Source organism: Ranitomeya imitator, chromosome 6 (genome assembly GCF_032444005.1).
Source record: "Ranitomeya imitator isolate aRanImi1 chromosome 6, aRanImi1.pri, whole genome shotgun sequence".
Lineage (NCBI taxonomy): Eukaryota > Metazoa > Chordata > Amphibia > Anura > Dendrobatidae > Ranitomeya > Ranitomeya imitator.
This window is the reverse complement of record NC_091287.1, coordinates 406,021,390-406,037,791: the sequence shown is the minus strand read 5'-3', so window position 1 is coordinate 406,037,791 and position 16,402 is coordinate 406,021,390.

The following is a 16,402-nucleotide window of genomic DNA, read 5'->3' as shown; positions in this document are numbered from 1 at the left end:
TACTAAAAAACAACACACACTCTACAGCTCCTGACCTAGACACACCCCCTCCTCTCACCAAACATGTCCCCCATCTTCCCCGCTAATCATACAGCACCACTATCCTAGCCAAATTCATAACAAAAGCATTAGTGGAAATGTGGTGATTTACCGAACTGTCACCATAGAATTTCACTACGGTGAACTGGCTCTACACCGTGAGACTGTTTTACGGGGTTAGCGGGGATCTCGCCAAGGTCACCGCAGTTCAGCTTGGTTAGGAATGCAGGCTTTGTGGCCATCAGTAACCTTTATGATGTTACCGCTGGTCACTGATGCTGCACTGGCAGCAGCTTATTCACAAGCAAGTAGTTCTCAGCCTGGACGGTTGCATCTTGGCACTGTCCAGGTTGAAAACTGTATATCCCCCTGACATGGATTACTGCATGGGACAGAATGATGGACAGGTTAGGGATATTGTTCTTTTTTTATTTTTGTTTTATTACAGAAGATGAGGACTTTGGTGGAATGGGCATTAGGTGAGTATAACTGTGTTTGCTCTTTTCATATAAAAAAGTAAGTGTGTTTTGTTTTATTTCAAATAAAAGACTTTATTCTGGCTGTGTCTTTATTTACCATATAACTATAGTATTAAAAATTGACAGGTGTCTTATACACACGTCTCCATTACTAATCCATGGACTTGATGTCACCTGACAATACAAAGGTGACATAAACCCCACAAATATGAACTCCACTTGCCACTGCTACAGGGCAAGAAGAGTTGGGCAAATCACCAGAATTGACTCATTTAATAGATGCACCTTTTCTTTGCGGCTGTGGGCTGCTATTTTTAGGCTGGGAGGATAAATATCCATGGCCCCTTACCAGTCTAAAAATTCCAGTACCCAGCTGTCTGCTTTAGCAACTCTGGTTGCCAAAAATAGTGGTGACCCCATGCCTTTTTTTAAATTATTTAAAAAATTAAAAAATATGGCATGTGGACCCCTCTATTCTTGTTAACGAGACTTGATGAAAGTGACAGCTGATGGTTGCATCCTACAGCTGTGAGTTTTGCCTAGCTGGTTGTCAAAAATACAGGTGAACCCACGTTGTTTTTTTTTTATTTTTAATTATTTATTTACCGCACAGGAGCCGGCTGATGAATATTCTCATCAGACGCTCCTGCTTTCACTGTTATTAGTGGCAGCAAGCATCGGCTGATGGGAGCAGTAGTCCCTTCAGCTGACACCAGTGACAGGAGGCAAACTTTATACTGCTGATCACAGCTGCGCACTCCTGCTGTGATTTGATAGCATGGGAACCGCGGGTGTCTGACCGGCGTTGATGATTTTACTGCCGATCAGAGGTGGTGCTTGCCACACTGTCATGTGCATGAAAGCGCAGCAAACGCTGGATGTTCGGGCCCCTCATTCATGTGAATGGGGTTTGGGTACTGTTCTGGTACCCGAATTCGAACTTTTTGTAACTGTTTGGTCAAACCCGAACATTCAGGAGTCTGCCAAACTCTAACTTTTGATTACACTGTGTTCCAAATTATTATGCAAATTGGATTTAAGTGTCATAAAGATTTAATTGTTTTGTTTTTCAAATAAACTCATGGATGGTATTGTGTCTCAGGGCTCAATGGATCACTGAAATCAATCTTAAACACATGTGATAATTAGTTTTCCAGGTGATTCTAGTTAAAGGAAAACTACTCAAAAATTATGTTCCACATTATTAAGCAGGCCACAGGTTTCAAGTAATATGGGAACTAAAAAGGATCTCTCTGCTGCTGAAAAGCATTAAATAGTGCAATGCCTTGGACAAGGTATGAAAACATTAGATATTCCACGAAAACTTAAGAGTGGTCATCATACTGTGAAGCGATTTGTGACTGAAACAGAGCACAGACAGAGTTCATGCAGATAAAGGCATAATGAGGAAGGTTTCTGCCAGACAAATTCATGGGATTAAGAGTGCAGCTGCCAAAATACCATTACAAAGCAGCAAACAGTTATTTGAAGCTGCTGGTGCCTCTGGAGTCCCTCGAACCTCAAGGTGTAGGATCCTTCAAAGGCTTGCTGTGGTGTATAAACCTAATATTCAGCGACCCTTAAACAGTGTTCAGAAGCAGAAATGTTTACAGCGGGCCCAGACATACATGAACACTAATTTCCAAATAGTATTGTTTACTGATGACTGTCAAGCAACCCTGGATGGTCCAGATGGATGGAGTAGTGGATGGTTGGGGGATTGCCACCATGTCCCAACAACGCTGCGACGTCAGCAAGGAGGTGGAGGAGTCACATTTTGGGCCAGAATCACGGGGAAACAGCTGGTAGGATGCTTTAAGGTTCCTGAAGGTGTGAAAGTGACCTCTGCAAAGTATTTAGAGTTTCTGACTGATAACTTTCTTCCATGGTCTAAAAAGCAGAAACGTGCCTTCATGAGCAAAATCATCTTCATGCTGACAATGCCCCATCTCATGCTGCAAAGAATACCTCTGAGTCATTGGCTGCTATGGGCATAAAAGGAGATAAATTCATGGCGTGGCCACCATCTTTCCCTGACCTCAACCGTACAGAGAACCTTTGGAGTATCATCAAGCAAAAGATCTATGAGGGTGGGAGGCAGTTCACATCAAAACAGCAGCTCTGGGAGGCTATTCTGACTTCATGCAAAGAAATACAAGCAGAAACTCTCCAAAAACTCACATGTTCATTGGATGCAAGAATTGTGAAGGTGATATCAAAGAAGGGGTCCTATGTTAACCCCTTCCCGACCCATGACGCCACGTAGGCGTCATGAAAGTCGGTGCCATTCCGACCCATGACGCCTATGCGGCGTCATGGAAAGATCGCGTCCCTGCAGATCGGGTGAAAGGGTTAACTCCCATTTCACCCGATCTGCAGGGACAGGGGGAGTGGTAGTTTAGCCCAGGGGGGGTGGCTTCACCCCCTCGTGGCTACGATCGCTCTGATTGGCTGTTGAAAGTGAAACTGCCAATCAGAGCGATTTGTAATATTTCACCTATTATAACGGGTGAAATATTACAATCCAGCCATGGCCGATGCTGAAATATCATCGGCCATGGCTGGAAATACTAGTGTGCCCCCACCCCACCCCACCGATCGCCCCCCCCAGCCCTCCGATCTGGCCGGTACACTGCTCCGGCTCCCCTCCGTCCAGTGCTCCGCTCCCCCCCGTGCTCTTGTCCGCTCCCCCCGTGCTCCAATCACCCCCCCGTGCTCCAATCACCCCCCCCTGCACTCCGATCCACCCCCCGGTGCTCCGTTCCACCCCCCCGTGCTCCATTCCAGCCCCCCCGTGCTCCGTTCCACGCCCCCCGTGCTCCGTTCCACCCCTCCCACGCTCCGATTCCCCCCCGTGCTCCGATCCCCCCCCCGTGGTCCCCCCCAACCCCATCATACTTACCGATCCAGCCGGGGTCCCGTCCGTCTTCTCCCTGGGCGCCGCCATCTTCCAAAATGGCGGGCGCATGCGCAGTGCGCCCGCCGAATCTGCCGGCCGGCAGATTCGTTCCAAAGTGCATTTTGATCACTGAGATAGATTATATCTCAGTGATCAAAATAAAAAAAATAATAAATGACCCCCCCCTTTGTCACCCCCATAGGTAGGGACAATAAAAAAATAAAGAAATTTTTTTTTTCCACTAATGTTAGAATAGGGTTAGGGTTAGGGGTAGGGGTAGGGGTAGGGGTAGGGTTAGGGTTAGGGTTAGGGCTAGGGGTAGGGGTAGGGGTAGGGGTAGGGTTAGGGGTAGGGTTAGGGTTAGGGCTAGGGTTAGGGTTAGGGCTAGGGTTAGGGTTTCGGTATGTGCACACGTATTCTGGTCCTCTGCGGATTTTTCCGCTGCGGATTTGATAAATCCGCAGTGCTAAACCGCTGCGGATTTATGGCGGATTTACCGCGGTTTTTCTGCGCATTTCACTGCGGTTTTACAACTGCGATTTTCTATTTGAGCAGTTGTAAAACCGCTGCGGAATCCGCACAAAGAAGTGACATGCTGCGGAATGTAAACCGCTGCGTTTCCGTGCAGTTTTTCCGCAGCATGGGCACAGCGATTTTTGTTTCCCGTAGGTTTACATTGAACTGTAAACTCATGGGAAACTGCTGCGGATCCGCAGCATTTTCCGCAGCGTGTGCACATACCTTTAGAATTAGGCTATGTGCACACGGTGCGGATTTGGCTGCGGATCCGCAGCAGTGTTCAATCAGGTTTACAGTACCATGTAAACATATGAAAAACCAAATCCGCTGTGCCCATGGTGCGGAAAATACCGCGCGGAAACGCTGCGTTGTATTTTCCGCAGCATGTCAATTCTTTGTGCGGATTCCGCAGCGTTTTACACCTGTTCCTCAATAGGAATCCGCAGGTGAAATCCGCACAAAAAACACTGGAAATCCGCGGAAAATCCGCAGGTAAAACGCAGTGCCTTTTACCCGCGGATTTTTCAAAAATGGTGAGAAAATATCTCACACAAATCCGCAACGTGGGCACATAGCCTTAGGGTTAGGGTTGGAATTAGGGTTGTGGTTATGGTTAGGGGTGTGTTGGGGTTAGGGTTGTGGTTAGGGGTGTGTTGCGGTTAGGGTTGTGTTTAGGGTTATGGCTACAGTTGGGATTAGGGTTAGGGGTGTGTTGGGGTTAGTGTTGGAGGTAGAATTGAGGGGTTACCACTGTTTAGGCACATCAGGGGTCTCCAAACGCAACATGGCGCCACCATTGATTCCAGCCAATCTCGTATTCAAAAAGTCAAATGGTGCTCCCTCACTTCCGAGCCCTGACGTGTGCCCAAACAGTGGTTTACCCCCACATATGGGGTACCAGCATACTCAGGACAAACTGCGCAACAATTACTGGGGTCCAATTTCTCCTGTTACCCTTGTGAATCAAAAAAAATGCTTGCTAAAACATAATTTTTGAGGAAAGAAAAATGATTTTTTATTTTCACGGCTCTGCGTTGTAAACGTCTGTGAAGCACTTGGGGGTTCAAAGTGCTCACCACATATCTAGATAAGTTCCTTGGGGGGTCTAGTTTCTAAAATGGGGTCACTTGTGGGGGGTTTCTACTGTTTAGGCACACCAGGGGCTCTGCAAACGCAACGTGACACCCGCAGACCATTCCATCAAAGTCTGCATTTCAAAAGTCACTACTTCCCTTCTGAGCCCCGACGTGTGCCCAAACAGTGGTATACCCCCACTCATGGGGTATCAGCGTACTCAGGAGAAACTGGACAACAACTTTTGGGGTCCAATTTCTCCTGTAACCCTTGGGAAAATAAAAAATTCTGGGCTAAATAATTATTTTTGAGGAAAGAAAACCTATTTATTATTTTCACGGCTCTGCATTATAAACTTCTATGAAGCACTTGGGGGTTCAAAGTGCTCACCACACATCTAGATAAGTTCCTTTGGGGGTCTAGTTTCCAAAATGGGGTCACTTGTGGGGGGTTTCTACTGTTAAGCCACATCAGGGGCTCTGCAAACGCAACGTGACGCCCACAGAGCATTCCATCAAAGTCTGCATTTCAAAACGTCACTACTTCACTTCCGAGCCCCGGCATGTGCCCAAACAGTGATTTACCCCCACATATGGGGTATCATCGTACTCAGGAGAAACTGGACAACAACTTTTGCGGTCAAATTTCTCCTGTTACCCTTGGGAAAATAAAAAATTGCAGGCTAAAAGATCATTTTTGAGAAAATAATTTTTATTTTTTTTTCATGGCTCTGCGTTATAAACTTCTGTGAAGCACTTGGGGGTTCAAAGTCCTCACCACACATCTAGATTAGTTCCTTTGGGGGTCTAGTTTCCAAAATGGTGTCATTTCTGGGGGATCTCCAATGTTTAGGCACACAGGGGCTCTCCAAACGTGACATGGTGTCCGCTAATGATTGGAGCTAATTTTCCATTTAAAAAGCCAAATGGCGTGCCATCCCTTCCGAGCCCTGCCGTGCGCCCAAACAGTGGTTTACCCCCACATATTGGGTATCTGCGTACTAAGGACAAACAGGACAACAATATTTGGGGTCCAATTTCTCCAATTATCCTTGGCAAAATAGGAAATTCCAGGCTAAAAAATCATTTTTGAGGAAAGAAAAATAATTTTTTATTTTCATGGCTCTGCGTTATAAACTTCTGTGAAGCACCTGGGGGTTTAAAGTGCTCAATATGCATCTAGATAAGTTCCTTGGGGGGTCTAGTTTCCAAAATGGGGTCACTTGTGGGGGAGCTCCAATGTTTAGGCACACAGGGGCTCTCCAAACGCGACATGGTGTCCGCTAACAATTGGAGCTAATTTTCCATTCAAAAAGTCAAATGGCGCGCCTTCCCTTCCGAGCCCTGCCGAGTGCCTAAACAGTGGTTTACCCCTACATATGAGGTATCGACGTACTCGGGAGAAATTGCCCAACAAATTTTATGATCCATTTTACCCTACTGCCCATGTGAAAATGAAAAAATTGAGGAGAAAAGAATTTTTTTGTGTAAAAAAAGTACTTTTTCATTTTTACAGATCAATTTGTGAAGCACCTGAGGGTTTAAAGTGCTCACTAGGCATCTAAATAAGTTCCTTGGGGGGTCTAGTTTCCAAAATGGGGTCACTTGTGGGGGAGCGCCAATGTTTAGGCACACAGGAGCTCTCCAAACGCGACATGGTGTCCGCTAACGATGGAAATAATTTTTCATTCAAAAAGTCAAATGGCGCTCCTTCCCTTCCATGTGCCCAAACAGTGGTTTACCCCCACATGTGAGGTATTGGTGTACTCAGGAGAAATTGCCCAACACATTTTAGGATCCATTTTATCCTGTTGCCCATGTGAAAATGAAAAAATTGAGGCTAAAAGAATTTTTTTGTGAAAAAAAAGTACTTTTTCATTTTTACGGATTAATTTGTGAAGCACCTGGGGGTTCAAAGTGCTCACTATGCATCTAGATAAGTTCCTTGGGGCGTCTAGTTTCCAAAATGGGGTCACTTGTGGGGGAGCTCCAATTTTTAGGCACACGGGGGCTCTCCAAACGTGACATGGTGTCCGCTAAAGAGTGGAGCCAATTTTTGATTCAAAAAGTCAAATGGCGCTCCTTCCCTTCCAAGCCCTGCCATGCGCCCAAACAGTGGTTTACCCCCACATATGAGGTATCAGCGTACTCAGGACAAATTGGACAACAACTTTCGTGGTTCAGTTTCTCCTTTTACCATTGGGAAAATAAAAAAATTGTTGCTAAAAGATAATTTTTGTGACTAAAAAGTTAAATGTTCATTTTTTCCTTCCATGTTGCTTCTGCTGCTGTGAAGCACCTGAAGGGTTAATAAACTTCTTGAATGTGGTTTTGAGTACCTTGAGGGGTGCAGTTTTTAGAATGGTGTCACTTTTGGGTATTTTCAGCCATATAGACCCCTCAAACTGACTTCAAATGTGAGGTGGTCCCTAAAAAAAATGGTTTTGTAAATTTCGTTGTAAAAATGACAAATCGCTGGTCAAATTTTAACCCTTATAACTTCCTAACAAAAAAATTTTTTGTTTCCAAAATTGTGCTGATGTAAAGTAAACATGTGGGAAATGTTATTTATTAACTATTTTGTGTCACATATCTCTCTGGTTTAACAGAATAAAAATTCAAAATGTGAAAATTGCGAAATTTTCAAAATTTTCGCCAAATTTCCGTTTTTATCACAAATAAACGCAGAATTTATTGACCTAAATTTACCACTAACATGAAGCCCAATATGTCACGAAAAAACAATCTCAGAACCGCTAGGATCCGTTGAAGCGTTCCTGAGTTATTACCTCATAAAGGGACACTGGTCAGAATTGCAAAAAACGGCAAGGTCTTTAAGGTCAAAATAGGCTGGGTCATGAAGGGGTTAACATGTAACTTGGCCTGTTAGGAGGTTTTGGAGTTAAATAGCTGTTTTGTTCAGTGAATGTGACCTCCTGATGCTGCAAAATTCCACAAATGAGCATTTTCAGTTCTTTAAAACAAATCAAATGAATAGAAATTCTACTGTGCCTAATAATTTGAAACAGTGCATTTTGAGTTTTTATTTATTTTGGAGATTATACTGTAATCATTGGGAGGTTTCTTCAATAAAATTCGGTGTATAATCTAACGGGTGATGACTTTTATTAGACTGACTGTCATTTGCACCGACCATTTAGGAAAATCCGAGAAAAATATCATTTGCATAATAATTTGGAACACAGAGTAGTTTAGAAATTCTTCTGTAACCAATGCCAACAGTATGTTTTTCAAGGTTGACAAAGACTGTATGGTCGAAACGCGTAGCTTTCTTCACTTGTGATATGGCATTGTCCCAGGAGTGTGTCTTCTACTATTTTATATGATGGATTAAAGTTTTACATTTTATCAAGAAGCTGGAACATTTTTCTCTTTTACTTGGATTTGCACTACGTCGAGTCAGGACGAAGTTGCGTGCTCCTTGCACATATCGGTGAGCTGGCTTTTTTCTTTCTTTGTACTTAATCTGCAAAGGTTTTACCCTATTTCTTGAGTAGCACCTTGGTAATGAGACACCTTTTCATAGACCTTTAGTTGAACCAGCTGATATTATTTTATTTGACAATACCATGATTTTCCTTGGATTTTTGCACCTCTCTTCGTGTGTGCAATACTTTTTCTCTATGTCATTTCTCATTATTACACATAACTTAATTTATGGACATCTATGGTTTGATTTATATGATCATGTGGATTGGATGGGTTGTTACAAACTTCTGATAAAAATTTCTTGTTAATAACACCTTTAGAAATATATTTTTTTTCAAAATTGGTGACATGTTCAATACTTATTTCACCCACTATACAGTATATAAAAATGAAAGATATATGAATGTGTATGTTGTTGTGAATTCTGTGGCTGAATTCACTCCTGTGGTCACAAGTGGTACTGCAGCTTCTGAGCTTCCTCCCTCAGGTGTTCTGGTGAGCTCGTTAACTGCTTCATTACTTAACTCCGCCTGATGCTGCTATCCTTGCTCCTTGTCAATGTTTCAGTGTTGGATCTGAGCTTCTCCTGATTGTTCCTGTGACCTGCTGCTCTGTATAGCTAAGTGCTTTTTGCTTTTTTGTTGCTTTTTTTCTGTCCAGCTTGTCTTTTGTTTTGCTGGAAGCTCTGAGACGCAAAGGGTGTACCGCCGTGCCGTTAGTTCGGCACGGTGGGTTTTTTTTGCCCCCTTTGCGTGGTTTTGCTTTAGGGTTTTTTGTAGACTGCAAAGTTCGCTTTACTGTCCTCGCTCTGTCCTAGAATATCGGGCCCCACTTTGCTGAATCTATTTCATCCCTACGTTTTGTCTTTTCATCTTACTCACAGTCATTATATGGTGGGGGCTGCCTTTTCCTTTGGGGAATTTCTCTGGGGCAAGTCAGGCCTATTTTTCTATCTTCAGGCTAGCTAGTTTCTTAGGCTGTGCCGAGTTGCCTAGGTAGTTGTTAGGCGCAATCCACAGCCGCTTTTAGTTGTGTTTAGGATAGGATCAGGTGTGCAGTCTACAGAGTTTCCACGTCTCAGAGCTCGTTCTTGTATTTTTGGGTATTTGTCAGATCACTGTGTGCGCTCTGATCGCTAAGCACACTGTGTTTCTGGATTGCCTTCATAACACCTGTCATTAGCAAACATAACAGTACAAGGAGCCCGACTAATGATTCTCAATAGAGGGAAAGAAAAAGTTCTGACATCATTTTTTTTTTTTTTTTCTGCTCTGTGTTCACTTTTTTTTTTTTCCCCTAGACATTTGGGTGATTCTGGACACAGGTGTGGACATGGATATTCAGGGTCTGTGCTCTTCAATGGATAATCTCGTTATAAATGCACAAAAAATTCAAGATACTATTGATCAGAAATCTATGTTAGAACCAAGAATTCCTATTCCTGATTTGTTTTTTGGAGATAGAACTAAGTTTCTAAGTTTCAAAAATAATTGTAAGCTATTTCTGGCCTTGAAACCTCATTCTTCTGGTAATCCTATTCAACAGGTTTTGATTATTATTTCTTTTTTGCGCGGCGACCCTCAAGACTGGGCATTTTCTCTTGCGCCAGGAGACCCTGCATTGAGTAGCGTCGATGCGTTTTTCCTGGCGCTCGGATTGCTGTACGATGAGCCTAATTCAGTGGATCAGGCTGAGAAAAATTTGCTGGCTTTGTGCCAGGGTCAGGATGATATAGAAGTATATTGTCAGAAATTTAGGAAATGGTCAGTACTCACTCAGTGGAATGAATCTGCGCTGGCAGCTTTGTTCAGAAAGGGTCTCTCTGAGGCTCTTAAGGATGTCATGGTGGGATTTCCTATGCCTGCTGGTTTGAATGAGTCTTTGTCTTTGGCCATTCAGATCGGTCGACGCTTGCGCGAGTGTAAATCTGTGCACCATTTGGCGGTACTGCCTGAGGTTAAACCTGAGCCTATGCAGTGCGATAGGACTATGACTAGAGTTGAACGGCAGGAATACAGACGTCTGAATGGTCTGTGTTTCTACTGTGGTGATTCCACTCATGCTATTTCTGATTGTCCTAAGCGCACTAAGCGGTCCGCTAGGTCTGCCGTCATTGGTACTGTACAGTCCAAATTCCTTCTGTCCATTACCTTGATATGCTCTTTGTCGTCGTTTTCTGTCATGGCGTTTGTGGATTCGGGCGCTGCCCTGAATCTGATGGATTTGGATTATGCTAAACGTTGTGGGTTTTTCTTGGAGCCTTTGCGGTGTCCTATTCCATTGAGAGGAATTGATGCTACACCTTTGGCAAAGAATAAACCTCAATACTGGGCCCAGCTGACCATGTGCATGGCTCCTGCACATCAGGAAGTTATTCGCTTTCTGGTGTTGCATAATCTGCATGATGTGGTCGTGTTGGGGTTGCCGTGGCTACAAACCCATAATCCAGTATTGGATTGGAATTCCATGTCGGTATCCAGCTGGGGTTGTCAGGGGGTACATGGTGATGTTCCATTTTTGTCGATTTCGTCATCCACCCCTTCTGAGGTCCCAGAGTTCTTGTCTGATTATCAGGATGTATTTGAAGAGCCCAAGTCCGATGCTCTACCTCCGCATAGGGATTGTGATTGTGCTATCAATTTGATTCCTGGTAGTAAATTCCCTAAAGGTCGATTATTTAATTTATCCGTGCCCGAACACGCCGCTATGCGCAGTTATGTGAAGGAATCCCTGGAGAAGGGACATATTCGCCCATCGTCATCACCACTGGGAGCAGGGTTCTTCTTTGTAGCCAAGAAGGATGGTTCGCTGAGACCGTGTATTGATTACCGCCTTCTTAATAAGATCACTGTTAAATTTCAGTATCCCTTGCCATTGTTATCTGACTTGTTTGCTCGGATTAAGGGGGCTAGTTGGTTCACTAAGATAGATCTTCGTGGTGCGTATAATCTGGTGAGAGTCAGGCAAGGAGATGAATGGAAAACTGCATTCAATACGCCCGAGGGTCATTTTGAGTATCTAGTGATGCCGTTCGGACTTGCCAATGCTCCATCTGTGTTTCAGTCTTTTATGCATGACATCTTCCGTGAGTATCTGGATAAATTCCTGATTGTTTACTTGGATGACATTTTGATCTTCTCAGATGATTGGGAGTCTCATGTGAAGCAGGTCAGAATGGTTTTTCAGGTCCTGCGTGCTAACTCTTTGTTTGTGAAGGGATCAAAGTGTCTCTTCGGTGTGCAGAAAGTTTCATTTTTGGGGTTCATCTTTACCCCTTCTACTATCGAGATGGATCCAGTTAAGGTCCAAGCCATCCAGGATTGGATTCAGCCGACATCTCTGAAAAGTCTGCAAAAGTTCCTGGGCTTTGCTAATTTTTATCGTCGCTTCATCTGTAATTTTTCTAGCATTGCCAAACCATTGACCGATTTGACCAAGAAGGGTGCTGATTTGGTTAATTGATCTTCTGCTGCTGTGGAAGCTTTTCAGGAGTTGAAGCGTCGTTTTTGTTCTGCCCCTGTGTTGTGTCAGCCAGATGTTTCTCTTCCGTTCCAGGTCGAGGTTGATGCTTCTGAGATTGGAGCAGGGGCGGTTTTGTCACAGAGAGGTTCTGATTGCTCAGTGATGAAACCATGTGCTTTCTTTTCCAGGAAGTTTTCGCCCGCTGAGCGTAATTATGATGTGGGCAATCGAGAGTTGCTGGCCATGAAGTGGGCATTCGAGGAGTGGCGTCATTGGCTTGAAGGAGCTAAGCATCGCGTGGTGGTATTGACTGATCATAAGAACTTGACTTATCTCGAGTCTGCCAAGCGCTTGAATCCTAGACAGGCCCGTTGGTCGTTATTTTTTGCCCGCTTCGACTTTGTGATTTCGTACCTTCCGGGCTCTAAAAATGTGAAGGCGGATGCTCTGTCTAGGAGTTTTGTGCCCGACTCTCCGGGTTTATCTGAGCCAGCGGGTATCCTCAAGGAAGGAGTCATTGTGTCTGCCATCTCCCCTGATTTGCGGCGGGTGCTGCAAAAATTTCAGGCGAATAAACCTGATCGTTGTCCACCAGAGAAACTGTTCGTCCCTGATAGGTGGACTAATAAACTTATCTCTGAACTTCATTGTTCGGTGTTGGCTGGTCATCCTGGAATCTTTGGTACCAGAGAGTTAGTGGCTAGATCCTTTTGGTGGCCATCTCTGTCACGGGATGTACGTACTTTTGTGCAGTCCTGTGGGATTTGTGCTAGGGCTAAGCCCTGCTGTTCTCGTGCCAGTGGGTTGCTTTTGCCCTTGCCGGTCCCAAAGAGGCCTTGGACACATATTTCGATGGATTTCATTTCTGACCTTCCCGTTTCTCAAAAGATGTCAGTCATTTGGGTGGTCTGTGATCGCTTTTCTAAAATGGTCCATCTGGTGCCCTTGGCTAAATTGCCTTCCTCCTCTGATTTGGTACCTTTGTTCTTTCAGCATGTGGTTCGGTTGCATGGCATTCCTGAGAATATTGTTTCTGACAGAGGTTCCCAGTTTGTTTCAAGGTTTTGGCGAGCCTTTTGTGGTAGGATGGGCATTGACCTATCCTTTTCCTCGGCTTTCCATCCTCAGACTAATGGCCAGACCGAACGAACCAATCAGACCTTGGAAACATATCTGAGATGTTTTGTTTCTGCAGACCAGGATGATTGGGTGTCCTTTTTGCCGTTGGCTGAGTTCGCCCTTAATAATCGGGCCAGCTCGGCTACCTTGGTTTCTCCATTTTTTTGCAATTCTGGGTTCCATCCTCGTTTCTCTTCAGGACAGGTTGAGTCTTCGGACTGTCCTGGTGTGGATTCTGTGGTGGATAGGTTGCAGCAGATCTGGACTCAGGTAGTGGACAATTTGATCTTGTCCCAGGAGAAAGCTCAACTTTTCGCTAATCGCAGACGCCGTGTGGGTCCCCGACTTCGTGTTGGGGATCTGGTTTGGTTATCTTCTCGTCATATTCCTATGAAGGTTTCCTCTCCTAAATTTTAACCTCGTTTTATTGGTCCGTATAGGATTTCTGAGGTTCTCAATCCTGTGTCTTTTCGTTTGACCCTCCCAGACTCCTTTTCCATACATAATGTATTCCATAGGTCGTTGTTGCGGAGATACGTGGCACCTATGGTTCCATCTGTTGAGCCTCCTGCCCCGGTTTCGGTGGAGGGGGAATTGGAGTATATTGTGGAGAAGATTTTGGATTCTCGTGTTTCTAGACGGAAACTCCAGTATCTGGTTAAATGGAAGGGTTATGCTCAGGAAGATAATTCCTGGGTTTTTGCCTCTGATGTTCATGCTTCCGATCTTGTTCGTGCCTTTCATGCGGCTCATCCTGGTCGGCCTGGGGGCTCTGGTGAGGGTTCGGTGACCCCTCCTCAAGGGGGGGGTACTGTTGTGAATTCTGTGGCTGAATTCACTCCTGTGGTCACAAGTGGTACTGCAGCTTCTGAGCTTCCTCCCTCAGGTGTTCTGGTGAGCTCGTTAACTGCTTCATTACTTAACTCCGCCTGATGCTGCTATCCTTGCTCCTTGTCAATGTTTCAGTGTTGGATCTGAGCTTCTCCTGATTGTTCCTGTGACCTGCTGCTCTGTATAGCTAAGTGCTTTTTGCTTTTTTGTTGCTTTTTTTCTGTCCAGCTTGTCTTTTGTTTTGCTGGAAGCTCTGAGACGCAAAGGGTGTACCGCCGTGCCGTTAGTTCGGCACGGTGGGTTTTTTTTGCCCCCTTTGCGTGGTTTTGCTTTAGGGTTTTTTGTAGACTGCAAAGTTCGCTTTACTGTCCTCGCTCTGTCCTAGAATATCGGGCCCCACTTTGCTGAATCTATTTCATCCCTACGTTTTGTCTTTTCATCTTACTCACAGTCATTATATGTGGGGGGCTGCCTTTTCCTTTGGGGAATTTCTCTGGGGCAAGTCAGGCCTATTTTTCTATCTTCAGGCTAGCTAGTTTCTTAGGCTGTGCCGAGTTGCCTAGGTAGTTGTTAGGCGCAATCCACAGCCGCTTTTAGTTGTGTTTAGGATAGGATCAGGTGTGCAGTCTACAGAGTTTCCACGTCTCAGAGCTCGTTCTTGTATTTTTGGGTATTTGTCAGATCACTGTGTGCGCTCTGACCGCTAAGCACACTGTGTTTCTGGATTGCCTTCATAACACCTGTCATTAGCAAACATAACAGTATGTATATATATATATATATATATATATATGTATACTGTATGTATACAGTATATACATATACTGTGCATATATATATAAATATATAATCATTTTTATCTTCTATATATAGATTTTTTTCTTCATGTACTTTGTTCTTTAAAATAGTTTAACTGTTGGAAAAATACTGTGTTCTTTCTTGTGACCTTGATCTCCAGTGTTTGTTAGGAACAGCAATATGTGCAGTTGACAAGAACAAACTGCAAGTTTCTGTGTGCGGAATAGATAAGGATTCTAAGTTATTGTTGACGTACATGAGAGCCATAAGAAAAGGTCACTATCTCTCAAAGAGTATGCACAATATTTTAGGTAGCCAGTTAATCACATTTTTACAACTCAATTTTAATATATCCACATAAAACAAGTTGTGTTTACTGTTGAAAGTGCTTTCTGATGGCAAGAATCCAATAAGTGTGCTTGTTTTATCTCTATTCAATGGATATAGAGAAATGTGCGGATAGCGTAATGTGCCAGAGGGTTTATGGCAGACTCAGACATTGCGGCACCAAAGCTAACCATGCTTAGTAATAAGAACATCAAAAAGAATGTTTTAATCTGTTAATGCATGTTAGATCGAGAAGAGTTAACACTTGATGGAAGAGACATATTATTCATAATCCAATGTTATGTGCACTCTTGTAAGAGGCATGCTTTCCGGTAATATGAAATTAGACTTTCATTTGTCAACTATTCATGCAGCCTTTTCAACTTCCTAAAGTTAGTTCGGTAACTTTCTGACACGCTTGTTAACATGAAATAAGTACAAAAAGGACAATGTAATTTAAAAACTGCATTATTAGAAAGAATATATGGGTTCCAATGGATTGTTTAATGATGATTCGGTGGAAATGGTTGATATGGTAGGTTCACGTAAGAACTTTTTGTAGCCAATTTTTTCTTTGTTTGCATTTGATGACAAGTAAATGCAGAAACGGTGAATAATGTCTCATGCATCTTATAGAGCCCAAGGGACCAATGCAAAATATTTAACATGGTCCACAAACCTCAAACCATTTATAATACAGGTGTTTCTTGTGGTACAGGGGCATTCGGGCACCAGAAACCAAGTTTATCTGCTACCTCTACACCTTTTATTGCTGCAAAACTGACTGATGGTTGGAGGAGATGTGGATCGCGCATGTCAGATTTAGGGCTGACAATTGCATTGTTCTCCTGGAGATGAGCCCCAGCCGAATTGCCAGCCAGCAGTTTTCTCATGGAGAACACAGGAGTGCTCGGTGAAACAAAATAGCTTAAAATCTTTACACTCAAAAAACAGTATAATAAAGAAACAAAAAAAATATCTCCATACAAGTGCAGGAGGCCTTACTGAGTTAAATGCTCATAATATTCAATTGTTAGAAAAATTCTTAAACATCATGGTAAAATACACACCTATGCTTTTTTGTTTCTTTTAAAACATAGTAACCTAAAGGTTCACTCCCATTTTTTTTATACTTTGTGTATATTTGCATGTAATGTAGTATGAGCATATTATTATAGTTACTTAATGCTTCTCTCTCCAGCATCCAGTGTCATTCTTATCCTCTTTTCAGTGATGCCACGAATCTGAAGACTCTCAGGATCACTCTCTGCTTTGCCTGGCTGTTACGATGTAAGTCTATGGAGCGTCCGAACAAGGCTATAAAGCCGTTTTTCTCAACTCCAGTCCTCAAGGCCCCCTAACAGGTCAAGTTTTCAGGATTTCCTTAGTATTGCACAGGTGCTAAT